The sequence below is a fragment of the Bidens hawaiensis genome, unplaced genomic scaffold (genome assembly GCF_021521415.1).
Source record: "Bidens hawaiensis isolate Kalapana, Puna unplaced genomic scaffold, B.hawaiensis_p1.1 tig00007902_1, whole genome shotgun sequence".
In the NCBI taxonomy this organism is placed as follows: Eukaryota; Viridiplantae; Streptophyta; class Magnoliopsida; order Asterales; family Asteraceae; genus Bidens; species Bidens hawaiensis.
Window position 1 is genome coordinate 47,521 of NW_027491550.1, and position 12,214 is coordinate 59,734.

Consider the following 12,214-nt stretch of genomic DNA (forward strand, 5'->3'; position numbering starts at 1 on the left):
AATGATGTAAGGTACGTTTAGCATCACCCTTTGAACCCTTTGAACCTGAAAAGTAAGAAATAAGGATATTATGTACAACAAAAGGTATTACACGAAAATAAAGGATATGGTTTAACATTTGGAAACCGTCACTCAATGTTTCATTAGAGTAAAGTACGTTTTTGATCCATGTGGTTTAACATGAACTATTTGGTTTAAAAATGAATCTCTTTACATATGTCTTTATGTTTAAAATTTATAATCCTTTCGGTCCTTTTCTCCTTGATGCTAACTCCATTCATTTTTTATGTTAATTTGGCCAAGCATTCCTCGCATGAATGGTATTTTTTAGTCTTTTCACCGTCATGGAATTACATCAACATTCCTACAAAATTAACAAACAAAAAATCATATTCCGTAACATCAATTGTACGTTGTTTATGATTGGTTTGAATGCCAATCATGCAAATGGTGTCAACTCATCAAAAGGTTAGGTAATACGGAGTAACTCTTTAGATCAAAAAGATAACAAATATATTTTAATAATTTATTTATGAGTTTATTCTATAACATATAAACGAATGTCGTGAACAATATATACAAATGAAATGGTCTAACCATATCTACTTCCTATTTCTCCTAATCATCCTCTTAACTAATTATAATCTTCTTCTAACTTCTTATAAAATAACGGAGGACATCCCTTCATGAATCAAGCCTGTGTTGCCAACTCATTGGCAGTGATGAAGGTCCCATGAAAACCATAAGGAACTCTCACCGGCAGCTTCACCGTCGCTTCTAACTTCAATGTCTTTGCATTAACAATTTGAAGTTCAGATTCCCATGCACTCTCGTCATGAACAAACGCTAAAATATGACCATCATCTTCATCATTATCAGAACAACTCGGAACAAACAAAGGCTCGCCTCCGTATTTCGAGTCACCGTATATATATTTACTCATTTCTCCGGTGAGGAGGTTCACTTTGGCAAACCCGGATACCTTTGGCCACGGCTCCGCCACCGCCAGGTAAGCGTATTCTGTTTTCCGGCCAAGAAGGTTTTTGTTCACCATTCCTACTTCCAAATTTACTTCGTTTTCCGGCGAGGGTATCGCACGTTGACTCGACTGTCCGGTTTTTAAATTTAACCGAATTTCAGTTAAGACAATTTTTAAATTTTCGTTACTTTTGTTAAAGATGGAGTCCGCTGGAGTCATGCATGATCCTATCACGACGACTTCATCGGACTCTGGTAATTCCCAAGCGTTCCAAAGATGGAAACAAAAACAATCCGGGGTCTCGATCCATTTGATACCCGACCCGTCGGTTTCGTACTTATTCAAAACCCCGAAACGTGACACCTTTTGTTTATCGAACACCACGGGCGACCCCCCTATGATCATTTCGAGTATGTTGAAAACCACTTGGTGGTCAGGGATCACCACGAAATTCTCGGTTATCGCAAAATCGTGGACCATCGTCGGTTTTTCCAAATGAATGTTCACGTCAGCCGACTTTTTCCCATCGAGTGAAAACCTAAAATATTTTAGGTACGGCTTAGTTATGACGTTATAACTAAGTGCAAATAGCTCACCCGAGACAGGGTCGACTTTGGGGTGGGCAATCATGGAACACTTTAACTGATTGTCAAAGTCATATCGTCCAACTGTTTCCAAATCACCAGACCTCGTGACACGCACGTGATAGGGAAAATCTTCCTCGGACATTGCTAAAAGCCGGTTATTGAAATAAACCAAGCCGGCGTTAGCCACGCCGACGCCTCGGCTAACATCCACCAAGCCGCATAAGCCGCGAGCATAGAAAAGAATTAGCTTAAGAATTCCCCATTGGCCATGAAGCTCCCCAATTGGTTTAGGAAACACTGGTTTACCAGCGGCTCGTTCTTGAACGAGCCGTTGGGTCTCAGTGAACCGGCTAGCGTAGCTAGCCGAGCCGTTTTCAAATTTGACGGCGGAGATCATTCCATCGCCGTCAAATAAATGGTGACCAGAAGTCGGTTCAAATAACGGGTTAGCTCCGTTTCTTAAATAAACCCCTTGAATATGTTCCGGGATTTTTCCAACTACCGGTAAATTGTGCGTAACCGGTTGTTCTGGTACCGGAGCGAAATTTCCCGCGAGTTGGATGCTTGGGTCTACTGTTTTGGGTAACGGTTGTTTCATTTCTAATGATGTTAACGTGTTTTCGACTGTGTCGAATGCCATTGCCGCCATTTTCTGAAACAAGTTCAATTTATGCGGTGGGGACGTTGACGATGAAGGAGAATGTGATTCGATCGGGGAATGTTCTGGGAAATTGAGGATGGAACGCGTTTGAATAGCGGAATTTGTGGTTTTAGAGTTGGGATTGTTGCGGTACGATATCGAACGGGGTCTAGGGGATGAAGTGAAGCTGGATTGATGGTTAATCTTAATCCAGTTAGTGGTTGAGGTTGAATAAGAAGCAGCAGCCATTGTTGGTGCTGCAGAGGATTTTGAAACCGGAGTTGGAGGAATGTGATGAAAGTGACTGTGGAGAGGTGTGACATATAAATAGGGAATTTTTGTCACTCAATTTTATGGTAATAGAATTTTAGTAAGTTCTGTTGTTACACTGCCTCGGAGTCTTTGACAAACAATATTTTTAGCAATAAAAAATAGTTGTGAGGTGTGCTACGGTTTTATTTATTCGATTAGGTAAGGTATTTTTTATTGTAAAATGAAAACTTCAAATCTACTTTATTTAAAATGGCTTTTTAATACAAAACAAACATATGTCTTAACATAATGTTTTAACTTTTTAAGCTAAAGCGTTATTGCTTTAATTAATACGATATCATTTCATTATATTTTGAAATCTTATATCAAAATACATATTAGAGTATTATACACTTTTTTTCACCAATTGCATGACATTATATGGCAATCTCCTGTTCGGATCAGTATCGCACTTTGAGTGAGAATGTGTAATAACAATAATGCACTCAACCTTTTTTCTCATGTCTATGATTTATGTTAGCATTTAACGGAACTTAAACTTAGTACCTAATATTGTTACAAAATTAAAACCTTAGTACCTATGCATGCGACTTTTAAACCTTAGTATTCAATCTTTTATGAAAATGTTAGGGACGAACTGCGTAATTTCATCTTTATTATATCTCAAACTAAAGGTAATATTATCTTTTCGTTTTCTTGTAAATAATTACCATGTTAAGTGTTAATTAGTTAACTTTAACCCGCACGCAGTTGCCGGAAAGTTTGACCTGTATACGATATTGTTACTGTGTTTGCCCACACTATGACAAGAAGGTTAAAGCATGGTCCCAAACTGTCAACTGGAGAAGATGTCAGTATGATACCAATACAATCTATCACAACGAAAAGAGAGAACCCCAAAATAAAATCGTAGTATGGCCAAAGGGATGTTTACATGTGTCCGGTCCGTTGGGCCAGGGCGAACTTAACCCCCCCCCTCCCCCCCTCTTGTGCTTTTCTAGTTAGAATTATAAATATCGTTCATTTACTTCGAATACTTTTATTATCAAGGAAAATATTTGTATGATACTTTAAATGTTCAAGTTTTGGCCCACCCAATTAAAAGTTCAAGTTTCGGCTCCCCCAATGTATGTGTTCAAGTTCGACACTGGTTGCGGGGACTAATTTTTACTAATCGAAATGTAAATAAAAAGAAACATAGTATAATGATCGAAAATTGAAGAAACCTAAAATAATAAATACATAATAGTTTCGCTTTTTAAGGTTAAAACTTTATCAAACATAACTAATAAAATAATCATAGAAATAAACTATAACATGTTAATTTCTTTCTGGTTTATAGGTGGAGTGGAGATGTTGGTTTGTGAAAGTTGATATAAAAAAAAAGGGAAAACGAAGAAACATGTTTTTTAACATCTTTACAATCTCGTCTCTCTCTACATAAACCCTAGTGTCACCATATCACTATCGTGACTCTGTCTATTGTGTGTTACCTTTATTCTTACAGATACTATATTATTGTATACTTACATGTTATATGTGCAGTGACTTGATGTAATAACTATTATATAAATTTAAAACTTAAATTTGTGTAAAGATTTCATCTGAATATATATACACATAAGAATAAATCATCACATAACTAATTAAGGCTTGAAAGCACTTGGGGTATGTAATGACATGTGTGAGCAAGTTAAAATCGATAGGATTCATGCTTCTCATTTTTCTAAAATGTGTCATGCTCATGCGCACCTATATACTCTTACTCTTTAATTACACTAGTAATATATCCAATTCTAAAATTTTGAACCATAGTCTTCTCCTCAATAAAAGATATGTATTTTAATTCACGCATATAGTTACAATACAAGTAACAAACTTTAGATTCAAGTTATATCACCTCCAAGAACATTTTTGTTTAATATTTTTAAAATCTCTAATTTACCCTTTCTACTTGATTATACGTTGATGCCAACAAAGAAAGTAGCGACAGTGCGTCCTTTGAGTTCTAGAGGTTTTATGGCATTTACATCTCACATATTTCCTTTGCTCTGTACTACTATTTTTTTGGAAAACGGAGTGGGCTTTAGAAAAGATCGATGTTACCGGCTGACGGGAACACCACCTCGTGATGGTCAATTGAGAGGTTTGTTGATGCCAAATCCATGAAAGAAAAAGAGAAGAAATGGGTCCCGGTGTGTTGAAGTATTTGGAAGAATGATGAAAGATGGGCGGAAACGAACCCAATGGTGATTTGTAGCCAAAATCTTTCTCATTCCACCCTTAAGGAACACCACTCTATCTTATAGAAACCGATGTTATCCTTTCACGTTCTAGAGGTTTCCTAACATATTCACGTTATTTTACTTAGTTTTTTTATTGAAAAATAAAACCTATGATTTTAATAATTACATAAAAATATATTATAAACCAACGATATCCTTATTATTCAAAAATCGCTAGAAACATAAGTGGTAGGTTCATTATTGAAGCTTCGAATCTATATATAGAAACATGAATAACCACAAATGTGCTAAATAAATATTGATTTCGGAGTTCCAATGACCAATATCCCACACTCCCAAGTTCCAACTTAAAGCTAGTAGTCTACGTACGTACATTATCAATTCTTTATTGTCTCTCAAATATGTATTCTTATATTTGTTTTTGAAAAATTAATATGCATATTAATTTGATTTTTTATCACTAAATTTACAAGGTACGAGTTAACATACTCTTATTCAGATGATGTCATATGGCCTTCCTCCGGCTTGCGTAAGTGAATGAAAACAACAATGGTATGTGATAGAATAAGCAATACACAATTGCAGTTTCTTTCTATAAATTTGCAATTTCTTCCTATACAACTGCAGTTTCGATCTTCACAAAGAACAACAATGACTTCCTACACAATTGCACTTTTCGTCGTTAGAATATATAATATTAATACTTGGTATAAAAGATCACAAACATTCATATATTTGTCGATATGCTGGTATTCGTATCATTTCTAAACGGTATTGCACCGCCATAATCGCCTAATTGGTATGATAAGTGGTTTGTGTTCTTACTCATTTTTTTCTTCTTATTTTTTTATACCAATATCATCCTTATTTTCATGTTTGATCTTCGGCAATACTTTAAAATTTATGAATTTATTTATGCGTGTTTACGTGTAAATATACAGGGCACGTTTTATGTAACAAGGTGATAATTTATATCAACTTTAATAACAATTCAATATAATAACCAAAAAAAATAAATCCAATTAGTCTTGAGGTACAGAATCTATAATAGCAGTGGAGGATGTAGCATACAAGCCCCATAATACCCTTCAATTTCTTTGTGACGGGCAATTTTTTTTTCTTCTTCGTTTATTGTATCGTATTGAGTAAATATTAGAATACCCCTATGTTCAAAAAACTTTATCGGGTCCTTTTGAAATTTTTCTTCTAAATTCGTAACCGTATTTTGGTGCATGTGTGGTCATTGGAACTTCAAAATCAATAGTTATCATATTTGTTGCTACTCATATTTCTATTTATAGAATGGAAGTTTCAATTATGAGCCATTTATGTTTCTAGCATTGCTTTAAATAATATGGATATAACTTACCTGGAATTAATATAATTTGGTATATGAAATGTATGCAACGAAACCTCTAGAATTCGAAGGAATGCCATTGTTTCTTTAAATAGATATATTTGAACGAATAATAGACACTTCCATTCTATATATAGAAGAGTTTAAGTTAAATAATCACCTTCACGGGCTTTACTCTTTCAACTTGGTTATGCGTTGATTCCAACAAAGAAAACGATGTCATTCATTTAAGTACTAGAGGTTTCGAAGCCACAATCAAAACCGAACATATACTGAAACCAGCAAAAATGAAAAAGGAACCAAAATCGAACCCGGAAAACCAAACCTGAACCGAGACAAAACCGGTTTTTTTAGTGAACGAGTATGACGGGGGAAATATTTTAGTTATTTTAATTTTTTTTTATTTTTGATTTATATTTTGAGTTATTATTTTTTATTGATTTTTTTTTTTGAAAATTTTTTAGGGGTTTTTGAAACCCTTTATATTTTAACATTCATTTGGGTCAATATGAGTTAACCCTTGTTCAAACAGTAAAGAAATTGAAACGATGTTGCTGGTCCAACCAGGAGCATACAAATAATTATTCAAAAGAAAAACTAGGCTAGATAGACAAGTAAAATGAAATACTCCAGTTTCCAGAACTGGTACTCTCTTCTCATCTCCAACGATGAGTTCCATGCTGCCTTTATTCAGTTTCCTCCACTTCTTAGGCTCCTGCAAGACATTAACGATGTGAAAACCACATCTGGTATCAAATACCCATGTGTTGCTAGAGACAGTGAAAAGTTTAATAACGTATATGGAAATACCTCGAGAAGAGCCTTCACCATTGGCTCTCTTCATCTTGATCTCAGCAAGGTACTCGGGACAGTTTCGCATCCAGTGTCCCATTTGGTTGCATCGGTAGCACTTGCGCTCCTCAGGGGGCGGCGGTGGTATCTTTGGAACCCCTTTGTTAGCATTGGTGGCACAAGGGGCAGCAATGGTAACATTCTTCTTGCCTTTACCCTTATAACCCCGGTTCTTGGGATTAGGCTTCTTGACACCAGCAGATCGAATCATCAGAACTTGATTGGTCCTTGAAGGAATGTTCATCTCAGCCGTCTTGAGCATGTTATGAAGCTCTGGCACTGTCTTCACCCAGCCATTCATGTTGAAATTCATTACGAACTGGTCGTATGAGCTGGGGAGAGAGTTGAGGATGAAATCAGCTGCCATCTCATCGGGCAGGGGATAATCAAGTTTCTTAAGCTGATCGATGTTCCCCTTCATCTTAAGAACATGCGCACTGACGAGAGACCCTTCTGCCATCTTGCAACCGATTAGTTGTTTCATGGTGTCGAAATGTTCTTGACGGGCTTGTTACTGGAACATGCCCTTGAGTTGCTCAAGCATCTCATAGGCACCAAAGTCTTCCAAGCCTTTAGCAAGCTCAGAAGTCATGTGGCTAGGATAATGCAGGAGACATCAGCCGAGTCATCCTTATGCTTCTCAAGAACTTTTCGAGCAGTGGCTGTGTTGTTTTCAGGCTCGGTTGGAATAGGTCCATCGAGAACATACAGGCGCTTTTCCATGGTGAGAACAAGTCTCAAGTTGCGGTGCCATTCGATGAAGTTGGTACCGTTCAGTTTATCCTTCTCAAGGATAGTCTTAAGGACGTAGGGTGAGTTTTCGTTTGACAACATCTGATTAATTAAGCAAAAGTAAATTTAATTAGTATTTTCGACGTGTAGTCCCATTATTAATGACCCAATAACATTAATGAAATAGGAGCATGAGAATCTGGCTTCCAGTTATTAAAGGCAGCTGTAGCACACAACATTAATAAGTGGTTAGGCAAACTGACAACGATTGCCAATTGTGAATAGAGCACAATTCTCGGTTATGAGACCTATAGAGACAACGATTGTCTGTATAGATACGTTTAGCCTTATCTTTGCCCACTTTAAGTCTCTAGACAGCTTTAGCACGTAACAGGAGAGTAAAGTAATAGTTGTCCTAGTATAGTGACGTGTGAAAGGGCCGGATGTGTCAATGAAACACTTTCACCTTGATGGGATAGGCTAGAAAACAAGTGCGGTGCTGTAGCTCCAAACACTCGAAATTTCGCAGTATGCCTCAAGTGTGACTTGTAGTAGGATTGGCATAAACTATTGGTTTTAAATTGGGATTAATTTTATAATTACCAAATCGAGTAAAAGTCAAATTTTACTGTATTTATTATCGAGACGAATTGATGAACCATTTCATCTCTCAGTACACTTAGTTTTAAATAACCTATTAAAACTAAGTTTGTCGCGATATGACTAACCAATTTTAAGTTAATAGAAATCTATTAAGTTATTAGTTTTGGAAATCAAAACGCTTTTAATTTGCAAAACATAATCGGTTAATAAAATGTTTATTTTCAAATTTATTTGGTATTAGGTCGGTGATATTATAATCCTATTATAAACAATCCAAGCAACCACAATAGCAAGTAATATGTAAATCCTTATGGCCAAAAGGTGATCGGTCTCGCTAGAGCCAATTAGGGAGACCGATCGGGTCAAGGGGTTCACAACACAAAGCAACCACAAGGATGGACTTCTTCGTGCATCCCATCATCTTGCCCGAACTCCCACTAACTCCAAGAAGTCTTTGAGCTCGCCCTCGGTTATCTTGGCGTCTTCTTAATTACAAATTTATAAACTAATAATAATTTGTCCTATTACAAATTTGAACCATCTTTATGGCCAAAAGAAAACCGAAAAATAAATAATAACCTTTTACAACTTTTGAACCATCCATTTGGCCAAAAACAAGCTCAAGAATCAAACACAACCAAAACAACACATAGGTCGGGGCCGGATTTACATATTCAAAATAAATAAAATTTCGGATTGTTTTGACTTGGTCAAATAAATAAACAAAACTTTGACCAAATCAAAATCACCCGAAAATAAATCTAGAACAAAACTTTAAACGATTTAAAGTTTAAGATGTTGATCCGGTTTTAAACGAACCGGGATCGACTTGTACGTTGTAACCGCGGCTCTGATACCACTGTTGGGTTTCAACGGTGGTTCGGAACGAAAACGGTCAAGTATTTTAAACCCGTTTTAGTAATTATTTCGTTACGATAGATATTAATCAACATTAATATACAAACTTACAAACGAACTATAAAGCGCAGCGGATAAATAAACGATTTAAATGAAATATAAACGGAAACCCGAACCCGGATCCGATTACAACGTTACACGAGTACGATTAAACAATAATAATAAACAACCATAGATTAGTTTGTCGATATACCTCGGTTATCGAAACCGGGAAGACACCGAAGGCTAACGAACGGCGCTAGACGTTGACACGAACAATCCGGCAACTGGTACAACGGCGGAGGACGGTGGCGCGGCAGATGGCGGCGGCGCAGTAGCTCCGGCGGTCACAGTAGGTGGCGGCAGTCCACAGCAACTACAGTAGCAAACGGAGCAGCGACGGTGGTCGGGAACAACAACACGGGCAATAACAATGGCTATAGTGGTGTTCCGGTGACGTACGGAGGCTGGTGGAGGTGACGGCGTTTTTCCGGTGGCCGGAAAAACGTCCGGCAGTGGCTGGAGGCAGATGGACAGCAATGGGAAGCAGCACCGATGACCAATATAGGCTGTGATGATGATATGTGGTGTCCTATAACTGCGGTGGCCGGAAATGACCTCGCCGGAATTGCGGCTGGGGTTTAAGGTGGTGATTTAGGGTTTTTTTCTTGTGTAAGGATTAGGTTAGATATTATGTATATATAGTATACTATATATAGAAAATACTTTAAGGTTTAATCAATTAATCCATTGGGCTTAAAGCCCAATAACAAGCTCAAAGCCTAATCCATTGTCCACCCCTTTTGATGTATGTGTCGGCCCAGTTAAGAATAAGTGAGCATGTAAATCGTTACCCTCGGTGTAACTCATAGCGGGTCACATTCGGGTCGGTCCGCGTTGACTTGACCCGAACCGACCATTAAATCCAACAATTATATCATCAAATGTTATCTTGATTTTAATGTTGGGGTTTCATTAGTTTTTTTAAATTCCAGTTTTATCATTTTTAAAATCTAAGAGGCCCAAAACAATAAGATTAGAGTTGATTAACAAGTGTCATAATATTAACAGATAAGTGTTGCATTTTAATCGGTTACCACTCAATCTTTCATGTGTTTGGGTTCAGGTTTAACGTATATGATCTTGCAGTATGCAACAGACGAACAATAATCATTCTTCAAGACCGGATGGCCAAAGACTGACAGATAATGTTTCAGGCCGATCCCGGTTTGGGGTTTTAGGCTACCGGGCCTGGTTGTATTTCAATCTTAAGCTGGCATGTCACATAACACAAAGATATGACAAGATCATACAGCCTTGCAAAAACTTTCTAATATCATTACTATATTAGCTGATTCATATGATAGATGATAAAAGCAAATCAAGTTCACATATGCCATAAACATAAATTTACGCAACTAAAGTCAAAACGACACCGTTCAGAAAGCTAGCGGAATCCCCAAAGATTGTAGGTCAGCAGGATGTAGATCCCATTTTTGCAATCAGCAATTAGTCTTCAAACCTAAAGTCCTGATTATATAAAGTACACAAGGTATGAAAACAATATTTTATCAAAAACCACAATGGTAATTGTAGGGGTATGGTACTAAACCCGGTTTTACGACCCTAAATTTATTATGTTTGGCTTATTTTATTATATGGACTAATACAATGTTATTGGGCTGAGGGGGTTTTGTGGAGGTAACCCTAACTGGGCTAGGCCCATTAGGGTACCATGATGGTGGCCATGAGACTCTCTATATAAGGAGGTCTCCACCTCCTGGGTCATGCTCAATAAGAGCCACCACCACTTTTTTGTGTCTGTAAAACAAGAGATCTCAGGATTTCTTAGCAGTCACCTCCACACCCCCGAAAAACCATTGCAGGTCTCAAGCAACCGGAGAAGAAGATCAAGACGTGGTTCGTTCATCTCGAAAATCCGTAGAAACATCGTCATGGATCAGGTCAGATTCATTTCATGCTTCGACATTGGCGCCATCCGTGGGACGGCAACGAACTACCCTTCGATCTTCATCTCGGCTGTCAGATCTCTCCCAGGAAAAACCCAGATCTGGAAGTTTACAGAAAAAGGCTTCAAGGCTTGTTCTATTAAAGCTCAAAAAGATCCATAGATCTAAAAGAGGCTTCCAGATCTGTGCAAAAAGAAACGGCCTGATTCGAATGATCAGGCCTCCGGATCTGTGATGGTTTTAAATCGGCTCCGAGCTTCAGATCTATCTAGATCTGATTTACAGATCTGGATCTAGATTACAGACCTGGATTTTAGGTTTAAAGTTGCAGATCTGACTCTAAAATTGCAGATCCAGAAATTACCAGACTCCCGCCGCCATGTACGCGCGCCCGCGGATTCTCACTCCGCAGCCGTGCATGTGCCGCCGCGGAAACCACCATCTGGGTTTTGCGCAAGAGACCTCCGCCATGCACGCGAACTCACGAGTCACCACTCCATCGCCGTGCATGCGCGCATCAGGCCTCGCGCCAAACTTAAAGGTTGGGAATCCTCATAATATCCCATATGGCTACGCGCCAAACTTAAAGGTTGGGAATCCTCATAATATCCCACATGGCTACGCGCCAAACTTGAAGGTTGGGAATCCTCATAATATCCCACATGGCTACGCGCCAAACTTGAAGGTTGGGAATCCTCATAATATCCCACATGGCTACGCGCCAAACTTAAAGGTTGGGAATCCTCATAATATCCCACATGGCTACGCGCCAAACTTAAAGGTTGGGAATCCTCATAATATCCCACATGGCTACGCGCCAAACTTAAAGGTTGGGAATCCTCATAATATCCCATATGGCTACGCGCCAAACTTGAAGGTTGGGAATCCTCATAATATCCCATATGGCTACGCGCCAAACTTGAAGGTTGGGAATCCTCATAATATCCCATATGGCTACGCGCCAAACTTGAAGGTTGGGAATCCTCATAATATCCCATATGGCTACGCGCCAAACTTGAAAGTTGGGAATCCTCATAATATCCCATATGGCTACGCGCCAAACTTGAAGGTTGGGAAT

The 12,214-nt window shown here is 38.1% G+C and overlaps 1 pseudogene; it reads right to left on the minus strand.

Annotated features, from left to right (window-relative positions):
- Nucleotides 1-691: 691 nt before the first annotated feature.
- LOC143636380 (9-cis-epoxycarotenoid dioxygenase NCED1, chloroplastic pseudogene) lies at nucleotides 692-2,455 on the minus strand (annotated as a pseudogene).
- Nucleotides 2,456-12,214: the final 9,759 nt, after the last annotated feature.